Raw genomic sequence first — 18306 nt, 5'->3', positions numbered from 1 at the left:
TGTGGTCATATATGTATTTGTTATGTTCTCTTTATGTTCTCTTTTATATCTATAGATATATATCTGTATACACATATATATGCTTACATATGTATACTTCTGTATTTGTAGACATTTATATAGCTATAGATGTATGCATATGTGTGCATATATAGCTATATATATATATATATATATATATATATATATATATATATATATATATATATATATATATATATATATATATATATATATATAGTGAGAGAGAGAGAGAGAGAACCACTACTAAATACCGGACACTCACTCTACCATTGCCCAAAATCCCGAGACCAAACACCCGAAACACTACAATAACGAAAAACCAAAACCACGAAATTCAAACTACCAAAAACTACACACAGCATACACTACACACAGACACATACACACACCTTCCCCCAAAACACAAACACACAAACCTAAACTACAGACAAGCAGGGGGGCAAGCCCCCCTGTGCCCCCCATACCCTCCCTGCTTAAATATTCTAACTTCAAGGTCGCACTACCCAGACAAACACATAAATACAACACCACACACCTACATCCCCCTTGCACACACACATCACACTCAACACACACTTACACACTAAACCTCTAATCAACACAGTTAAACAGAAATACTTACCTGCCCTTCCACCATACCACAACACCAGAAGAGCGAATTTCAAACTCCCAATAGAAATTCGGGCTTCTGGTCTTTCAGTAATTTGGCGTTTCGGCTATATGGTCTCAAAAGTTTGAAATTCAAGAATATGTAGTGTTCCCATATATAGAAATGTATATATCTATTTAGATATAAATATATATACACACACATACAGCTACATGTATAAATACATTTCCTGTACTGTTGAATGACTGTGCTGGATGATATGATTGTGGGGGGTAAACACCTTGATGGGGAGGGGTGTTGGGAAATCAGAAGCCCATGAGCACCCTAGTGAAAACAGTGGGACTGAGGTCCCTACCCATGGGCAGTCACCACTGCACCTTCACAGCCCCAAAGGTGGCTGTGCTGGCTGAGGCGGAGAGCCAGGCCAACCCTCTAGTCATGACACATAGCCCTCAAGCTGGCTTCGCAGATCTCCAACCTCCCTGCGGAGCTCGCTACGCACAATAAGCCGGACCTGGTGACAGGTTCCTGTCTATGCCCACTCCTGGGGGGGTGAGCCCCATCCCCTGAGGTGGCTCCACCCAAAGGTGGTGCAGACGGATGAGGAGGTCCCGGGTTGGGCCCCAGATATGCTGGTGTCCGGTGCCACGGCCAGCTGAGGTGGGACAGGTGGGTCTGCTGGGACCCACATTCCCATGCATGCTATGGTGTTTAAGTTTTATCAACATATGTGGGTTAGTAGTAGTCAACACATTCCAGGATTGGGTATAACAGCATGCATAGATATTCCCATTAACCCAAACACCAGATATGGAAAAGTTGCATAGCAAACAGAACACATGCATGTACAGGACCACAGCGGTATTTACAACAGCATGCAGGTACATTGATGGCACCATGCCACCAATGTGGGAGTATTTCTGCATAGCACATGCATAGAAACAGATTTAAATAATTATCAAACAATAGGACATATGTCCCAACATTAGAGTTAAGTCAGCACATACCAATTGAGTTGGGTATTTAGTTTATTGTTGCAGATATGGTGGGGGTGGGACAAAAAGATGTCAATTAACAACTAGTATATTCCTGTAGTTCGCATTGCTTTCCTAGTCAGTGCTGTTATCTTTACCTTACAAGTATTACTACAGTACCCTACTGCCTTACTTTGGACAGTGGTATGGCTGTCGAGAACTATATAATGAACTGGTTTTACCTGCAGTATACACCTCTTACCTGGTATACCTGTGGAGGAATTGTTTGTTAGCACTAATTGTTTCTACACATCCTCCCAGATTCCAGGTTGATGTTATGCACATACCGGCCCATCTCTTTTTGCACAGACTCTGGGCATGTCTTGACCACATGCAGGTGAACCGGGACATATTTCTACTATTGCACTCTTAAACCTTTACTGAATTGTACAATGACAGGTTTATTTTCATTAATATTTTCCGAATATGCACAGGCCTGACAGTCAGTTATATGACATGAAATGCTGCCTACATGTCAGAGATTAGCACACTGATATGCCAGGGGGACAGGTTGACAGCCGGCAGATATGGGCCGATTTACTGGACAGTCTGGACATATCTGTACAGTTGTGGGGCATGATTCTGTATGCAGCCTACTACCACTCCCAGGATTTGGACCATGGCTGTGTCTGTTAAAAATAAAACACTGTCCATCAATATATATATATATATATATATATATATATATATATATATATATATATATATATATATAGACTGTTATATTATGTAGCACAGTGTGGGTGACAGTGGTGAGTAATACATTATTATTCAGAGCAACTGCAACACTAACAATGTCATACAATACCAGAGTAAACAGTACCAGTGCAGGGTATCAATCTTTTATTTCTAGGCACAGCGTTTGTATCTGACGGACCTGTGGGAGCAATGTTTGTTAGCACTACCTGAAGGTTGACACACAAATTACCAGATTCCACATTAGTATTATGCACATCCATCTCACTTTGTTACTGTACACACTCTGGTCACAACTTGACAACATGGGGGTGTAGATGGGACATACTTGGATTATTACTCTCATAACATTCTTGGGAGTTGCTAGAGTGACAAGTTTGTTCTTATAGATGTCTGACAATCAGTTCTATTTCTTGTTTGCTGCCTAAATGTCTGGGATCATCCCACTGATTTCTCAGGGGGACATGGTGACAGGCAGCTGGTATGGGTCGATTTACTGGACATTCTGGACAGTTCTGGGGTATGATTCTGCATGCAGCCTACTACCACTCCCAAGATTCGAACCATGGCTGTGTGTGCTAAAAATACAACAGTTCACATCACAGTTGAGTGTGCTATTTGGATTTTGTTATCTGCCTTTTCACTGTTTTCTGTCTATGTCTCTCTCAGTTGTACTATACGACCTCTTGGGATTACACCAGTCATACTGAAGAAAAAAAAAAAAGCCCAACGTCAAGAAACTTCTTTATTAAAACAACAAAGCTTCTGGGTCTACACCCTTTCTCGATGTAAATATAAAACACATGTAGTAACTCAGTTTAAAATGGAGCAAATCACATCATGTGACTACAGCCGGCTCATCACATGAGTGCCATTTAAAGCAACAGTTACCTATAACATAAAAAAAAATAAAAAAAATAACTCTTATTTTTATTTATATATATATATATATATATATATATATATATATATATATATATATATATATATATATATATATATTTATATATATATATATATATAAATATATATATTTATATATCACACAAACATCAAAGTTTACTTTGTTGCAACTTAACCAGCACAGGTTTAATGGTCACAGCAGTATTAAGGCCAGGTTTAATATCAGCTCCTAGTCTCAATATTCAGCTATATTCCTTGTTCTCTAGTAAATTACTTTGTTCGGCCTTGTTGGAGTTTTGTGGATTGTTACTGTAATCACTTGAGAACATTGTGAGAGCATATACAGCCAGCCTTAAGGAAAGTATAATGGAGAATACTCGCTCAGTGAAAAAGCTTTTATGCAAGGAAGATAATCCACTTAGGCATCTGGTATCTGGGGTCTCTACAGGCACACAGATACCTTTGCAAGCTACAGAAGATTTTGGTAAGCCGCTAAAACTGTTGGAAAAGAAAGTGGGATCATTTAAGCGCTTTCAATGGCAGCGTATGAGTTTTTTGGTATATTTGGACTTGGGAATTTTCCCACGTGGCTTACGAATGTTAAAAATGCCTACCTATACAAATGTTTATCCAGAACTCTTGAAACGCTGGCAACAGCTAAATTTAAAGCTAGGTTTGGACTATATGACCCTTATGAATGTAAAAGTAGAGTGAGCTGAAAGAAGAAATTATGGATCTTGAAAATAAAATAATGGAAATGGCTTGTTTTTCTGACATGTTTGTGATTTACCAAAAAATGTTAGATAGATTGCAGCAGTTAGATGACAAGCTTGAAACTGTTAAAAAAATGCAAGCTCCTGAGAGATATTAATGACTTTCAAAAGGGCCATATCTTTTCTTGGCCGAAAACTGAGTGTTTAAATACTGAAAAAGTAAGTTTTGCTAAACTGAACTCTCTGTATGATTTAGATGAGTTCACAGAAGCAAGGAACATGAAGGTGGTGAATCAGCAGCCATCTGCAATGAATGCGGCCATGCAACTGACTGCACAGACATCAGACACTCCCCCAAGCCCTGTGGAACCGGTAACGAATATGGCGGCAGAAGGAAATATCAGCACACTGTGGTCGGAAATAAAAGTAAAAAAGGGCAGCAAATGATCCTGAATCTTTCAGCAATTGGGGCACAGCGGCATTTTCAGCTAGAACAGCCAGAGAAAATACAGGAGTGGAGCATCTCATGGAGCTTGCCACACAGAGGCAAGTCCCAAATGGACTGAAATGGAAGAACGACAGCCCCATGGGTCAGGGCAAGCTAACACTATGCTGATAGAAGGTACTGTGAATCTATCAAATGCTGTTTTAACAGCACCTGCTCTTTCCTTGTTACAGAAAGGTTTAAACTTTATTCCTGCAGCTACCGATGACTTGGTAGCTGCTCTAACAGACTTAAAGGTTTTTTCAAGAACTGTAAATCTTAAAGTTTTGTTTAAAAATGCACAAGTATTCCAACAGTTAGAAAGTAAACATAGAAGCATTTATATACCTGTGAGTATGCCTGTTGTTAATGCATTCCATGACATTTGTGAAGCTGAAATTAGGAAACTGTATGCTGAGAGTGACCAAAAAAGGAAGTATAATTTAACATATGATGAACATCTTACATTGAAAAACTTGGAACAGGATGGGAATATAGTGATTAAGCAAGCTGATAAGGGGGGTGCCGTGGTACTTATGAAAAGGACTGATTATATTCACTCTATAGATATGCTACTAGGAGATGTAAATACTTTTAAAAAGATAACACTTTTAGATGTTAAAAAATGTATCACTGATGTCAACATGGCTGTCTATGCTTTACAACTTAGTGGTGATATAGATATAGATCTGTTCAATTACTTTACGGTGCCCTGTCCTAAAATACCACAATTTTATGCCCTGCCAAAGGTACATAAGTCGCTCACCAATCCACCTATGAGGCCAATAGTATCTGGCAAAGGATGGGTGACAGAATCCATTTCAATATACCTGCAGAAAAAATTGTGCCATTTTTTGATAGACTGCGCATGTGTACTTAAAGATACTACAGATTTTATTAAAAGATTGCAGGTATGGTTTAACACTATATATTGTGTAGATCTAATAGAGGGTAAATACCTGTTTGTAACTTTAGATATAATAATGTCACTCTTCACTGTGATTCCTAATGAATATGGCACTGATGCTATAAGGGAGTTTTTGAATAGTAAGCAGGTTATGTCCACTAGAGGTATTGAAAATATATGTTTGCTTCTTGATTTTATTTTAACTAAGAATGCATTTTTGTTTAACAGTGAACCTTATTTACAGTTGATGGGGGTGGCAATGGGTACATCCGTCACAGATACTTATGCGAATCTTGTACTCCATCAGTGGGAGAGTAAATATGTATGTAGTGATATGCATGTTTTGAACAAAAAAAAGTCTGTTTATATCAGCATTTTGTGGATGATTGTTTTATTATTGTTTTATTATTTGGAAAAGTACAAGTGAATAATTAACTAGTTATGTGGACTATCTAAATGGTACAACTGATTTTTTTTAAGATTTAAAGCAGAATCTTCCAGGAGTAATATTGTATTCCTAGATGTTTCCCTAGTGGTAAAAGAAGGTAACATAGAGGCCAGTATATATAAAAAGGAAGTACATGCCAGGAGGTACATAGACAGACACAGCATGCATGCCCCCTATATATTTAATGGAATAATGAGGGCACAATTTGGTAGCGCTAGTAGGTTAAATACAGAGGAGCATGTATTTCTTCAACAGCTGGAAGATATAAAGTTACATTTTTGGATGGTGGGTATGATGAAGGGCAAATTATGCAGATTAGTGAGGAAGTAAAAGGTAATAGGTCTACATCGTTGAGGCCAATTTTTAGTATTAATCAACATCAGACAAGTCCACCTAGAAGACCTGTCCTCGATAAGGACAAGGTCAGATATATTACAACTTATAAAGTGAGGACACCAGTGGTTAAAAAGGTCATAGAGAAAAACTGTATGATTCTGATGGCTTCACCTGAACTCAAAAATATTTTAGATGAGAAACCATTTTTTTCTTATAGAAATATGAGAAATTTAAAAAGTAAATTATGTTATAAGGATTTCAAACCCCTATTCAAAAGATGTGAAGAAATGAGAGTAGGTACTTTTAGTTGCATGGGATGCACTTGTTGTAGTGATATTTTGGGAAGGATAGTGACTTTTTTATATACCTCCTGACAGGCAAAAGTATAAATTTAAAGTGACAGCAAACTGTAATAGTCTGAATGTGGTCTACCTGGCAACTTGTGGTCAATGCCTGTCCTTTTACATAGGAAAGACCACAAGGAAACTTAAAGAATGTATCATAGAACACAAATCAGACATCAGAAGAGTGAATGATAGGAATGCATTATGCAGACATGTTATGTGTATGAACACTAACCACGTCTTTAAGTTTAGAGTTATAGAAATGGTGGATAAAGACATCAGGGGGGGGTGATATAAATAATTTACTAGAGAACAAGGAATATAGCTGGATATTGAGACTAAGAGCTGATATTAAACCTGGCCTTAATACTGCTGTGACCATTAAACCTGTGCTGGTTAAGTTGCAACAAAGTAAACTCTGATGTTTGTGATATATATATATATATATATATATATATATATATATATCAAGTTTTTTTATATATTTTTGTATGTTATAGATGACTGTTGTTTTAAATGGCACTCATGTGATGAGCTGGCAGTAGTCACATGATGTGATTTGCTCCTACTTAAACTGAGTCAATACATGTGTTTTATATTCACATTGAGAAAGGGTGCAGACTTGAAAGCTTTGTTGTTTTAATGAAGAAGTTTCTTGACTTTGGGCTTTTTTTCTTCAGCATATTGGAGTTTTATTCCAGTCTTACAGCAGTTACCTTGTTCTGTCCCATTACACCAGTCATATACAGACATTCCTACACATTTTATTTATTTAGCACAGTGTGGGTAACAGTGGTTAATACAACGGTACTATTAAATGACTGCAGATCTACATTACCGTATGATACCAGAGTAAACACATGCAGTCCAGCAGTTAGACCTTTATTGTCAGGTTATTATGCTTTTATTTACATACAACCTATATGAGACTCTTCCTGCCATATTCTCTGGTGTATGCAGTACATGCCTTAAACAATACAGGTTTTATACAGGCAATTAACTTACTACTACTTTTAGATTTATTTCCTATGACAGTACATGCAAGAGTATTACTAACCTGCCTCGCATCGCAACCGCTCCAATCAATATCCATGGGCCCCCTGGTTCATAGCCCGCTCACTTGCCGCTGTGAAAGACATAAGAGGAATATTTAGTCATATCTATCCATAATGTACATGAGCTGGCAATTATTAAACAGATAGTGGACTGATACTTACACACGTCTGGGACCTCCCCTGTCCTCCTAGCCTCTTGGATCCACTTATCCAAGAGATCCCCCTTTCGCCACTTCAGGTCGGCATAGTGATGCCTGACCTGCTCACCAGTTCGGGGTATGCTGGTTGCACTGGTGAGGTCATGGGCGAGATGGTCCCAGGCTTCCACTTTGTATTGGGAACCCTGGTACTGGCCCTGCAGCAGTCTCATGCCATGGTCTTTCACAAGGAGTCCTGCCATGACTCTGGACTCCTGGATGCCCAAGCACTGTGCCCAAAAGTGCACACCCTCTCCCATTCCAGACATAGTGCCTACAAGGGGAAGCTATAACCAGTTCTGAGATGTTTTCCCACCTGTTGGGTTTAAATAGGGCCGGATTCTCACACTTTGCCATGATTGGTCAGTTCTGAAAAGGCTAAACTATGGACAAACCTGCTTACCTAAGGTTGGCATTGCTTAAAGGGGTATACCAATGGGCAGAATGAGTTAGCTGGCCTACACATTGCTTACACCTACTAAGCTGGGCTGTGCAATGCTTAGCGTTGCTTAATAATTAAGTTGCATTATATTTGCATTGTGGCATTGATTTATTATTCATTACATCTTATATATGTGTTTGATATCCATGATTCATGTGTACGTACACTGTATAGAGTCCTTGTGTTTATTAGGGGATTTCAACACTTTATTACAATGACACCTCACATCTGGGCTTAATGCAGTACTCCGCTTCACATATTTATGTTATGTAGTAGGTTATACAATATAAGACTGTATATAGATTCCTTTCACATGTTCAGTTTGAATTTCCTATAGTGAGGATCTGTTTAGTGATGCTTCAGTCTTATGTACTGCTGTGATGACTTAGTGGTTAACTGCTGTGATTATAGTGTACAGGGTTCTGGGTTCAAGACCTGCATAGACTGATCATTTTGTTTTAAGCAATTGTAAGCAGGTTTGCATGAGGGTAAGCTATGCTGACCTTCGGTTAAGTATGCTTACAGAGAGTTAGCTTCAAAATTGTTTAACCTGTGGGTGCATTGCTTACCCCCATGTAAACAGGCTTAAACTCGCTTACTACTGCTTAAATATGCTTACTCCCGCCTACTACTGCTTAATAGTGCTTACACTTGCTTACTAGTGCTTGCTTCCGCTTACCACAGCACTAATTTAGACAGTAATGTCTAATGGTTCTTGGGAAGGTGGTGGATTGGGAAACTGTATGGAGGTATCATTCTTTACACATTTTACCTTCCATTTGCATCCCTGATTCCTGTGTACATATACTGTATGGGGCACTTGTGATTATCTGTGGACTTTGCAACATTATGACAATGACACCCCACATCTGCATTTCATGCAGTACTCCAGTTCACAAATATATGTTATAAATATATAAATAAGTATATGTTATCGTTGGTTATGCAACAAAATAAACTGATCATACAGTGATTTGACATGGAAAATGGATTGTACTTGAGTGGGACTTGAACCGGGAATGACTGCTCATAAGGTGAATGCTCTGCCCACTACAGTATTGCTTCATTTGCATATATCTTGCTTTTTATCCTCTTGTGTTATTTAAGCTGCATTAACCATAGCTAAGCATTGGGTAAACCCGCACACCTACGGTTAAATATAATCTGTTTCATAAAAAGGAAATCTTTATATTTAATGTTTTAACTATTGCTCTTTTAAACATGGGGGGATGTGGCTGGGGGTATGTGAACACCTATGAGCAGTCTCACGCATTCTTATTCATACTCTGCTGTTCTTCATTGCAGGGGCATGTATATTCTGAGAGGTCTGCTCTCAGACATGCCCCCTAAACTCATACATGCTCCGTGTCCATTTAGGAGCTCAGGCAGCATGCCTTCATTAACATGCATGGCGCGTTGCCGTCCTGCTCCTAAATGACCACTTCCATGCAGGACTAAGCTAGTCCTGCATGGAAGGATAGTGAATCCAGGGGAGAGAATCCCTCCATAAAATATTGGTCAAAAAGCAAACAGTACCGGAACTATTAGTATAAGCACTTTTATTCCAGGGATGTGTGAAAGAAACATTCTTGGTATAACAACCATGATAATTCTCACCCATTATTAAGAAAAGTGATCCCATTGGCAGAATCTGACAATATGATTACTTTCTAACAAAAACAAACTTGTGATTTTAGTAAGAGAAGAAACAAAATGACAACTGAGTAAACTGTTAACAAAAATAACAGAAAAATCATATTCATTTTGTTAGTAATTTTATCCCACAAGAGATTCCTCTTCTTCAGACTGAAGTGTAACCCTTACAAATGCTATTAACTAATCAACACAGAAATCACACGGTCACATGCTCAGTGATTCAACATTTTCTTTTTAAATATTCTTTAAAAATATCAATATCAAGTCCATTAACTGCAGACATCCAATTTTAGCTTCCAACATTACTCTTTCTAGTAAAATTCACCTTCTGCATCAAACATGTTTAAAATTTCATACTACAGCAATTACTGAAAACAAAACAAAAAAAATATTGTATACATTATTATGCCAAAATAAAGTATTTCTACTGTCCTTTATGTTTAATGCACTCATATGTCCATAAATTCTGAAAAAGGAGTCCTCTGGTAGTTTTGCAAATACAGACCACACATTTCAAGAAGTAACCAAACTAGATATTCAGATTAGCAGCTAAAATGCCTAGGAATAAGAACTGAGCATCAATTCAGATGTTCCAGTATTAATACATACCTGATTTTTAGATGTCTGAGGAGCTAAATGATTACTTAAATGGCCTGGTTTGAAACATATCCTTAAACTGTTTTCTATTTTCCTTTCAAGGGTGATTCCATACAAATTTTGCCAAGGAAACCACTAACAATTTTCAAATTTTCTAACAAGAGAGTTAATATTCATCTCATCCACTGAAAATCTTAACAAACTTCTCATAGTGTGACAACTGTGACAGCTGGCATTGGGTCTAACTACCATATGTCTTCAGAATGTGTAAGTTCATAGGTTCATAGTGTTCCTTTCCCCTTTAACTTTATTAAGATTAGCATTAACTAAACCTACAGGGTAACACTAATCGTAAAATGTGTTGATTAATACTGCTGGCCCTTCCTCCTTCTTCATAAAATATGTCTTCATCATTTGGGTGACTAATCCTACCCCCATGTGTATGATCATCCTCATACATATGTGCATGAATATGCAGATGTGTGTGTGTGTGTGTGTGTGTGTGTGTGTGTGTGTGTGTGTGTGTGTGTGTGTGTGTGTGTGTGTGTGTGTGTGTATGAGTGAACATGTGTGCACATGTAACAAAACAAAAAAACAAACTCTCCAATGGTAAAAAATGTGTCTTGTCGGCTTTTCCCGGTTAGGAGTCACCACAGCTAATGATTGGCAGTTGATTTTTACATGCTGAGTTGCCAGCCCTGATGCACAACCTTCATCGAAGGTACGCCCATTCACGCATGTCTCCACGCAGAAGATGCTCTAGCTGAGAATCGAACCAGACAGCGTCTTACAGTGAGGTGACAATGCTACCACAGCACCACCACCGCAGTATAATAAATAAAAATGCAACTGCCTCCTTAAAGACCAGGTGCAAAAATTTTAATAATCAATATTTTTTGTGGCATGAATTTGATTGGTTAGAATGGTTGTCAATCAGGGTCAACTAATTATATAACAGTAAATGTTTAGATTATTAATTGATCTGATGAAGTTCCATGAGTAACAGGAATGAAAGCACTAATTTTTTTCTTAAAAAGTGTGCACATGTGAGTGTACAAGTACATGTCTTTGTGTGTGTCTGCATTAAAGTATAACAGTAAAAGCTAGACTGAATGCATGGAAATTTATCAAGTGTTAGCTCACACATTCAGTCATTCATTCTCTCATTACTCACTCAATCTATTTCATGGTCACAGATAAGCTGGAGCTTATCCTGGATCTAAGTAAGTACAAGGCACATAGTAATCTTGGACAACGTGCTAGTCTTTCACAAGATTCATACATAAACTCTGTTGCAGATGACACCCATGGTAACTTTGATGTCTAATTCACTTACGGAATTTCTTTGCAATGTGAGAGGAAGCAGGAGCTCTCAACATTTCATGGATACACAGGCAGGAAGTGCAGACAGCATGCAGAAACACCCTGCTGAGAACCAGTCAAGGGAAATAAAGCTCTGTGAGACAACTGTGCCATTGAGCTATCACTCATAACCAAAAACAACAAATGAAAATTCTATGACTGGAATCACCAACTTTTGCAAAAATAAGAAGAATCCTTCTTTTTTTCTTACAGGGGAGATTTTCTTGCATCTCTCACACCTGTAAGACTCCATTTATGCTAACTACAAGTTCATTGGTCTTCAAAAGTAAGCAGAAACTTCCCTACTCCAAAGATCAGTGATCTCAGAATAAATATATCTGTTAGCAGTGTAAAAGCAAATAGCGGTTTAGGTCCAACAGTATTCGGCTTCCATTACCAGAAGGAATGTTTCCCTGCTAAAGTGCATATGTTTGCATGTACTTTATATGAGGGTGAATGTGTGTGTGTGTGTGTGTGTGTGTGTGTGTGTGTGTGTGTGTGTGTGTGTGTGTGTGTGTGTGCACCCGCATGCATGTGTGCATGTGCCCGTGTGTGTGTGTGTGTGTGTGTGTGTGTGTGTATACATCCACATGTTTATATGGATCAAAGGCATCTGCAAAAATTCTAATAACTTTTCCTGTGTATGTATGTCAGTGAGTCTTTGCAATTACATTGGTGTCTGCAAATGGTGCCATAAGTGGAAAACAAAACTGAGATGCAGGCAGAATTATAATACTTTAACAATAATGTTGTAAATGGCAAATATTCCGGCTATTAATTATAACTCAGTTCTAGAATTCCTAATGTAACAAATGGCCTTATTTTGTAAGCCAGAGTCTGAAATTTTATGCGAAACCTAAAAGTCATGCTATTCAGTTAAGGGTCTGACCATGTCCACAACAAATCCCAAATGCAACTTTTACAGCTATTACAGTATTACTGGAACTGCTGGAAGAAGTACATTTTATAGATACCTAAGTGTGTGGTTCTCCTATAAACTGGAAAGTTCTTGCAATTATTGTTTAGGCAAGGAAGTGACTAAACAGTCCTTAGGTCATAAATGATAATATTTTAATGGGAAAAGGAGTTGAGATCTTAATGAGGGAAACAAGACAAGTATGCATGAAGGTCTTTAATCCCTACAATAAACAAAATGATATCTTATTTGGTCTGTGACCTAATATTTATGCACACCTTCACTGCGTTAATTGCTAGTTATAAAAACGCATGGCCAAACTCAATAGTAGTCCATTAAAACCATTCTGTTAAAAAGATTCAGTTGGCATTCCCTAAGAATCAGACGGGATGTTTATGTTTAAAGTGAAAAAACAATCCTTCTTATAAATGATCCCATATTAAAAGAAAATCAACAAAGAATGCCATAAGATCTCCAGGGATTAGCTACTGAGTTACACAAAACACAAAAAGACAAACTAGTAGGGAAGCTATAGAGTTCAAGTGGCCACTATCCTTCAAAAAAATAACAAAAAAGGCTCATGAAAGCAAAACAGTATATTTTCAAGTAGTAATACAGTTAACTTTGGGAAAACATGATATATATATATATTTTTTTACAGAAAGCTTACTGAATAAATTGTACAGACCTACTTAATACGCTGTAAGTTGAAAAGCAATAATCACACTCAGAGTTCTGGAAAGCATCGGACAAGTATAAGATAAATCTTAAGAGGGAAATAAATAAAAAAGTTGCTAGTTAAAGAGTATCTAATGTTTATCTATTAGAGATGGAAGTTAATGGACTAGATGGGGCTTTTGGATTTTAGCTGCCGTTAAAGGGTGGAATACTTAACTGCTTAATGTTTCTTTGTGTTCACAATATGTCCTTGTGACATGTTTCTGAGATACATGAGAAGGAAGTGAAGTCAGATTATGTTAGTAAAATGAAGTGGCTGCTAAAATACATATTATGATAAAGTTATGATAAAGACTACTTTTCCATTAACTCGTGATTCATAAGGCAATTTGAAAACTACAAAATACAGTCTATGACTGGCTCTTTTATATGGCAGAATACGTTAAGAAGTACCACAGTATATGGCAACCAATTAAAAATGTCATTCATACAAATTACAAATTAAAAATGTATTTGGGTAGCTACAAAATTTAAAAAAAGTTAATCCTGATAAATAATCTACCCCATACAGCATGTAAGTGTAAACACAGTGAGCAGTGTTGCTCCCCAGTACAAACCACTTGCTTAACACTGTGCAGTGCTGTCCCACATTACAGCTCACAAATGTCATTATTTTGTGTACTGTTGATCTGCAGTGCAACTCATAACAGGCATTACAGGGTCTATATTATCTTGTCAAAAGGTGTTTTCATCGAATGCCTTTTCATCGACACAAACAGCGAAGTCCAAAAACTCTGAACGGCCACTTCAGTGAATTTTTTCTCAAGGGAAAAAACGCTTGTCCCTCATTGGGAATTTGCCCTTTTCTCCACTGTAGTGCGATCTCAGTGTTGGCATATTAAGTTAGGGGGGTGTGGAGGAGCACAGACCCCTACATCAGATGATATGGGGGTGAAGCCATCTACTTTGTAGGGTCTGACAGTTTGTTTGGTGTTTGGCTGTCCAAGCAATTTTTTCCCCTAGGAAAAAATTCACTGAAGTGGCCATTCGAAGTTGTGGGAGTTCGCTGTTTATGTGTTGATGAAAAGGTGTTCAATGAATACGTCTTTCGATCAGGTAATATAGACCTGCATTATATGGTGCAGTGATGCTCCATGCTGCTGCTCAGAGCTACATCTGGTATCAAACTGCACAGTGTTACATCAAAGTGTAGCGTACAATTAGCACAAAATTATGCACTGATGTCGCATATTACAATGTTTAACTTATTTCACATTATGTAGTACTGCTCAAAACTGCAGATCACAAATGACATCATATTGCACATTACTGCTGCACACTTCAGCTCAGAGCTAACACCACATTGTGCAATCTTGCTTTACACTGTAGCTCACAGCTGCAACTAGTATCACATTGTGTAATGCTGCTCTACTGGGATTTCAGTGATGATGAAACTTATCCAAAGAATCTCACTGTGACTGATCAAGAGAGAGACACAATGGTAAACATACCCAACATGTACAAAGAAATCACGATAGCAAAGGATGCACACAATTGACCTGAACCATTAGAGTTCATATTACTCTTAGTCATGTGCATACTAGCTATCAGAACAATTCAAGGGCCCACCGGGGATACTTGGTGCATCAAATGTGGGCCTGCACTGGGAGCAGAGCACCTTCCTGGGCACTATGGACAGACATATCAAGAAGTAAGTCATAGTCCACAACATGCCCCAGAAATAGCAAAAAGTAATTAAAACAGGCCCTGTAGCTGACAGCATGCTGTGTAAACTAGCTGTTACAAACTTTATCCATCCATCTATATATATATATATATATATATATATATATATATATATATATATATATATATATGTGTGTGTGTGTGTGTGTGTGTGTGTGTGTGTGTGTGTGTGTGTGTGTGTGTATATCTAGAGAGAGAGAGAGAGAGAGAGAGCGAGAGAGAGAGATGACAGTTTGCCCTAAAGGAGATTGTATAACTATCAAATGCTCAGATGATCAGGTCAAGCTATATTAAGCCTACTACATTAACAACTGACTATCAAAAGACAAGAAAACTCAAATCAGTATTTTTTCTGCATAAGTGCAGAGTCACCCAAACTCTCCAGGTTCTAACCTATAACTGCGAAACCCTGAAGGTTGCTGCTTGCTAAGGAAAGTTATGTTTTTGACAACAGTAACCTTAACTAAAAGTCCTGTCTCTAAAATGGGAGAAAACATCTTTCGATGTTACAGGGTCATCCAAGCATGGTCTGTTCATTCACACAACTTGTACTTCTGCTGATAATGGACAGCAGCCCATCTAACTGTCTTGACCTGCAGTACTGATGACATTCATCAGTAATGTAGGTTTCTGTCATGTAAGGTTTCCACATGATATTAACATTTGCTGCATGTTCCAACTCTGCCACACTTTTGTGCATAGCAGGATAACTCTTTAACATTGCATTAGTAAGTAACTCCATGATGTGCCAGGTACAATAAATAATAGTCTACACGTACAAGTACATATGTATACATCACACTTCATACTTTGAATTCCCAGGTCTTACATATATATGGGCTTTCTTATAAGTTCATATATTAGTACTAGGCTAACTGCCCTTGTGGACTATTTTAAGCCTAGCCTCCTTCTTCTCTTTTGGCTGTTCCCATTAGGGGTTACCACAGCAGATCATCTGTTTCCATTTCTTCCTGTCCTCTGCATCTTGCTCTGTCACACAACCACCTGCATATCCTCTCTCACGACATCCATAAACCTTATTCTTCTTTTCCTCTTACTTGGCAGCTCCATCTTTAGCATCCTTTTCCCAATATACCCAGCATCCCTCCTCAGCACATGTCCAAACAACACAATCTTGCCTCTCTGGCTTTGTCTCCAAGCCGTCTAACCTGAGCTGACCCTCTAATATAATGATATTTTAAGCCTAGCCAATTACCCCAAAAGAGAATCAAACCCTGTACTTTGTGTCTGTAAGGTAAATGTTTTAACCATTATGCCAGGTAATCCTTATAATTCACTACACCATGTACCCAGTCCCTCTAGAAGCCTGAAATGGTCACTAGGCCACCTCCTGGTAGCAATGTTGATATCCATAGTTGTCTAGAATTGTCAGTTGCTTCAAGTGTCTTACTGGAGCTGCCTGCACTTCTAACTAGAGAGGTAAACACCTATCCATTTTAGCTCCATACCATGTGTTTACTTCCAGTTCAGTAAACACCTCCATCAACAATACAGAATAGGTAAGAGTCACAACAAAGTGTCTGCCATCATGGACACGTTAGTCACATGGGACCAGAGGAAGCCCAAAGACAGAGAAAATGACTGCATTCTCCAAATGTCCCAGTGATGTTAGGCATGGGTCTGTGGACAAAACAAAGACATAGTACTGTAGTCCACTATAAATAGCTGCATGGCACGTTTATATTCATAAATAGCATTTGTTTCTCTGTACATCACTGCTTAGTATCCTGCTTATACCTGTGGTGCATCTCTCCTATGTATCTGCACATTAGCATGCAGATAGCAGTAGTTACATGCTGCATCAGCTGCAGTCATACCATGGTGACGGTGATGTGTACTCTCTGTGCATATATGTGCTGCTTCTATACACAGACACTTTCTGATTCTGCAGCCTTAACCTCATATGTCGGTACCCCTCCTTGTTGTTTTGTTTTTGTCCAGATTGTGCCCCTGTGTTACCCTGTTTTCATTTTGCATTCCTTCATGGCCCATACCTCATGACAATCCTTTAATATGCATGGTTATCTCCGTGATCATTTCTTCCTTCTTTTCCGTATCACATTCAAAATATTTCTAGGCAGTTGTGATGGTATAACTGAGATTATAGCTAGAACAACATGCACACATTTATAACTAATAATCCAATGCTACAATGTGTGGTTTCCACTGTATTCCTTAATGTGTTTATCAACCATCCCCTGTGTCCAAGCTACAACATTTCATGCATGCAAGTACACACACAGTCACACAATGGTGCACATACACAAACCTACACACAGAATTAATGTAAATTATTTTTGTTTTAACATTGCCATTTGCCCACCTTGAGAGCTGATCTGTGATAATACCAGTACTATAATGTCAGCTAGTACTGTGGTCTTTTCAGTCTTCTATACTCTGAGTGCAATGTATATGTATCTGTGTATGCCACTGTTCTCATACATTGGTTAGGTGCTTAGTCCATGTTACTGTTCTCATGCCTTGTTTAACGTATCATTGCATGTCACTGTTCTAATGCCTTGACTTGGTACTTAGTGTATACCACTGTTCTCCTATGGTGGTTTGTAATCAGTGTATACCACTGTTCTCCTATGGTGGTTTGGTAATCAGTGTATACCACTGTTCTCCTATGGTGGTTTGGTAATCAGTGTATACCACTGTTCTCCTATGGTGGTTTGGTACTCAGTCTACACTTCTGCTCTCCTATGGTGGTTTGGTACTCAGTGTATACCACTGTTCTCATACATTGGTTAGGTGCTTAGTCCATGTTACTGTTCTCATGCCTTGTTTAACTTGTCATTGCATGTCACTGTTCTAATGCCTTGGCTTGGTACTTAGTGTATACCACTGTTCTCCTATGGTGGTTTGGTAATCAGTGTATACCACTGTTCTCCTACGGTGGTTTGGTAATTAGTGTATACCACTGTTCTCCTATGGTGGTTTGGTAATCAATGTATACCACTGTTCTCCTATGATGGTTTGATACTCAGTCTATAACTCTGCTCTCCTATGGTAGTTTGGTACTCAGTGTATGCCACTGTTCTCATACATTGGTTAGGTGCTTAGTCCATGTTACTATTCTCATGCCTTGTTTAACTTATCATTGCATGTCACTGTTCTAATGCCTTGGCTTGGTA

Source organism: Protopterus annectens, chromosome 14.part0 (genome assembly GCF_019279795.1).
Source record: "Protopterus annectens isolate FY-2018-M chromosome 14.part0, PAN1.0, whole genome shotgun sequence".
In the NCBI taxonomy this organism is placed as follows: domain Eukaryota; kingdom Metazoa; phylum Chordata; order Ceratodontiformes; family Protopteridae; genus Protopterus; species Protopterus annectens.
This window is presented reverse-complemented; position numbering follows the sequence as displayed.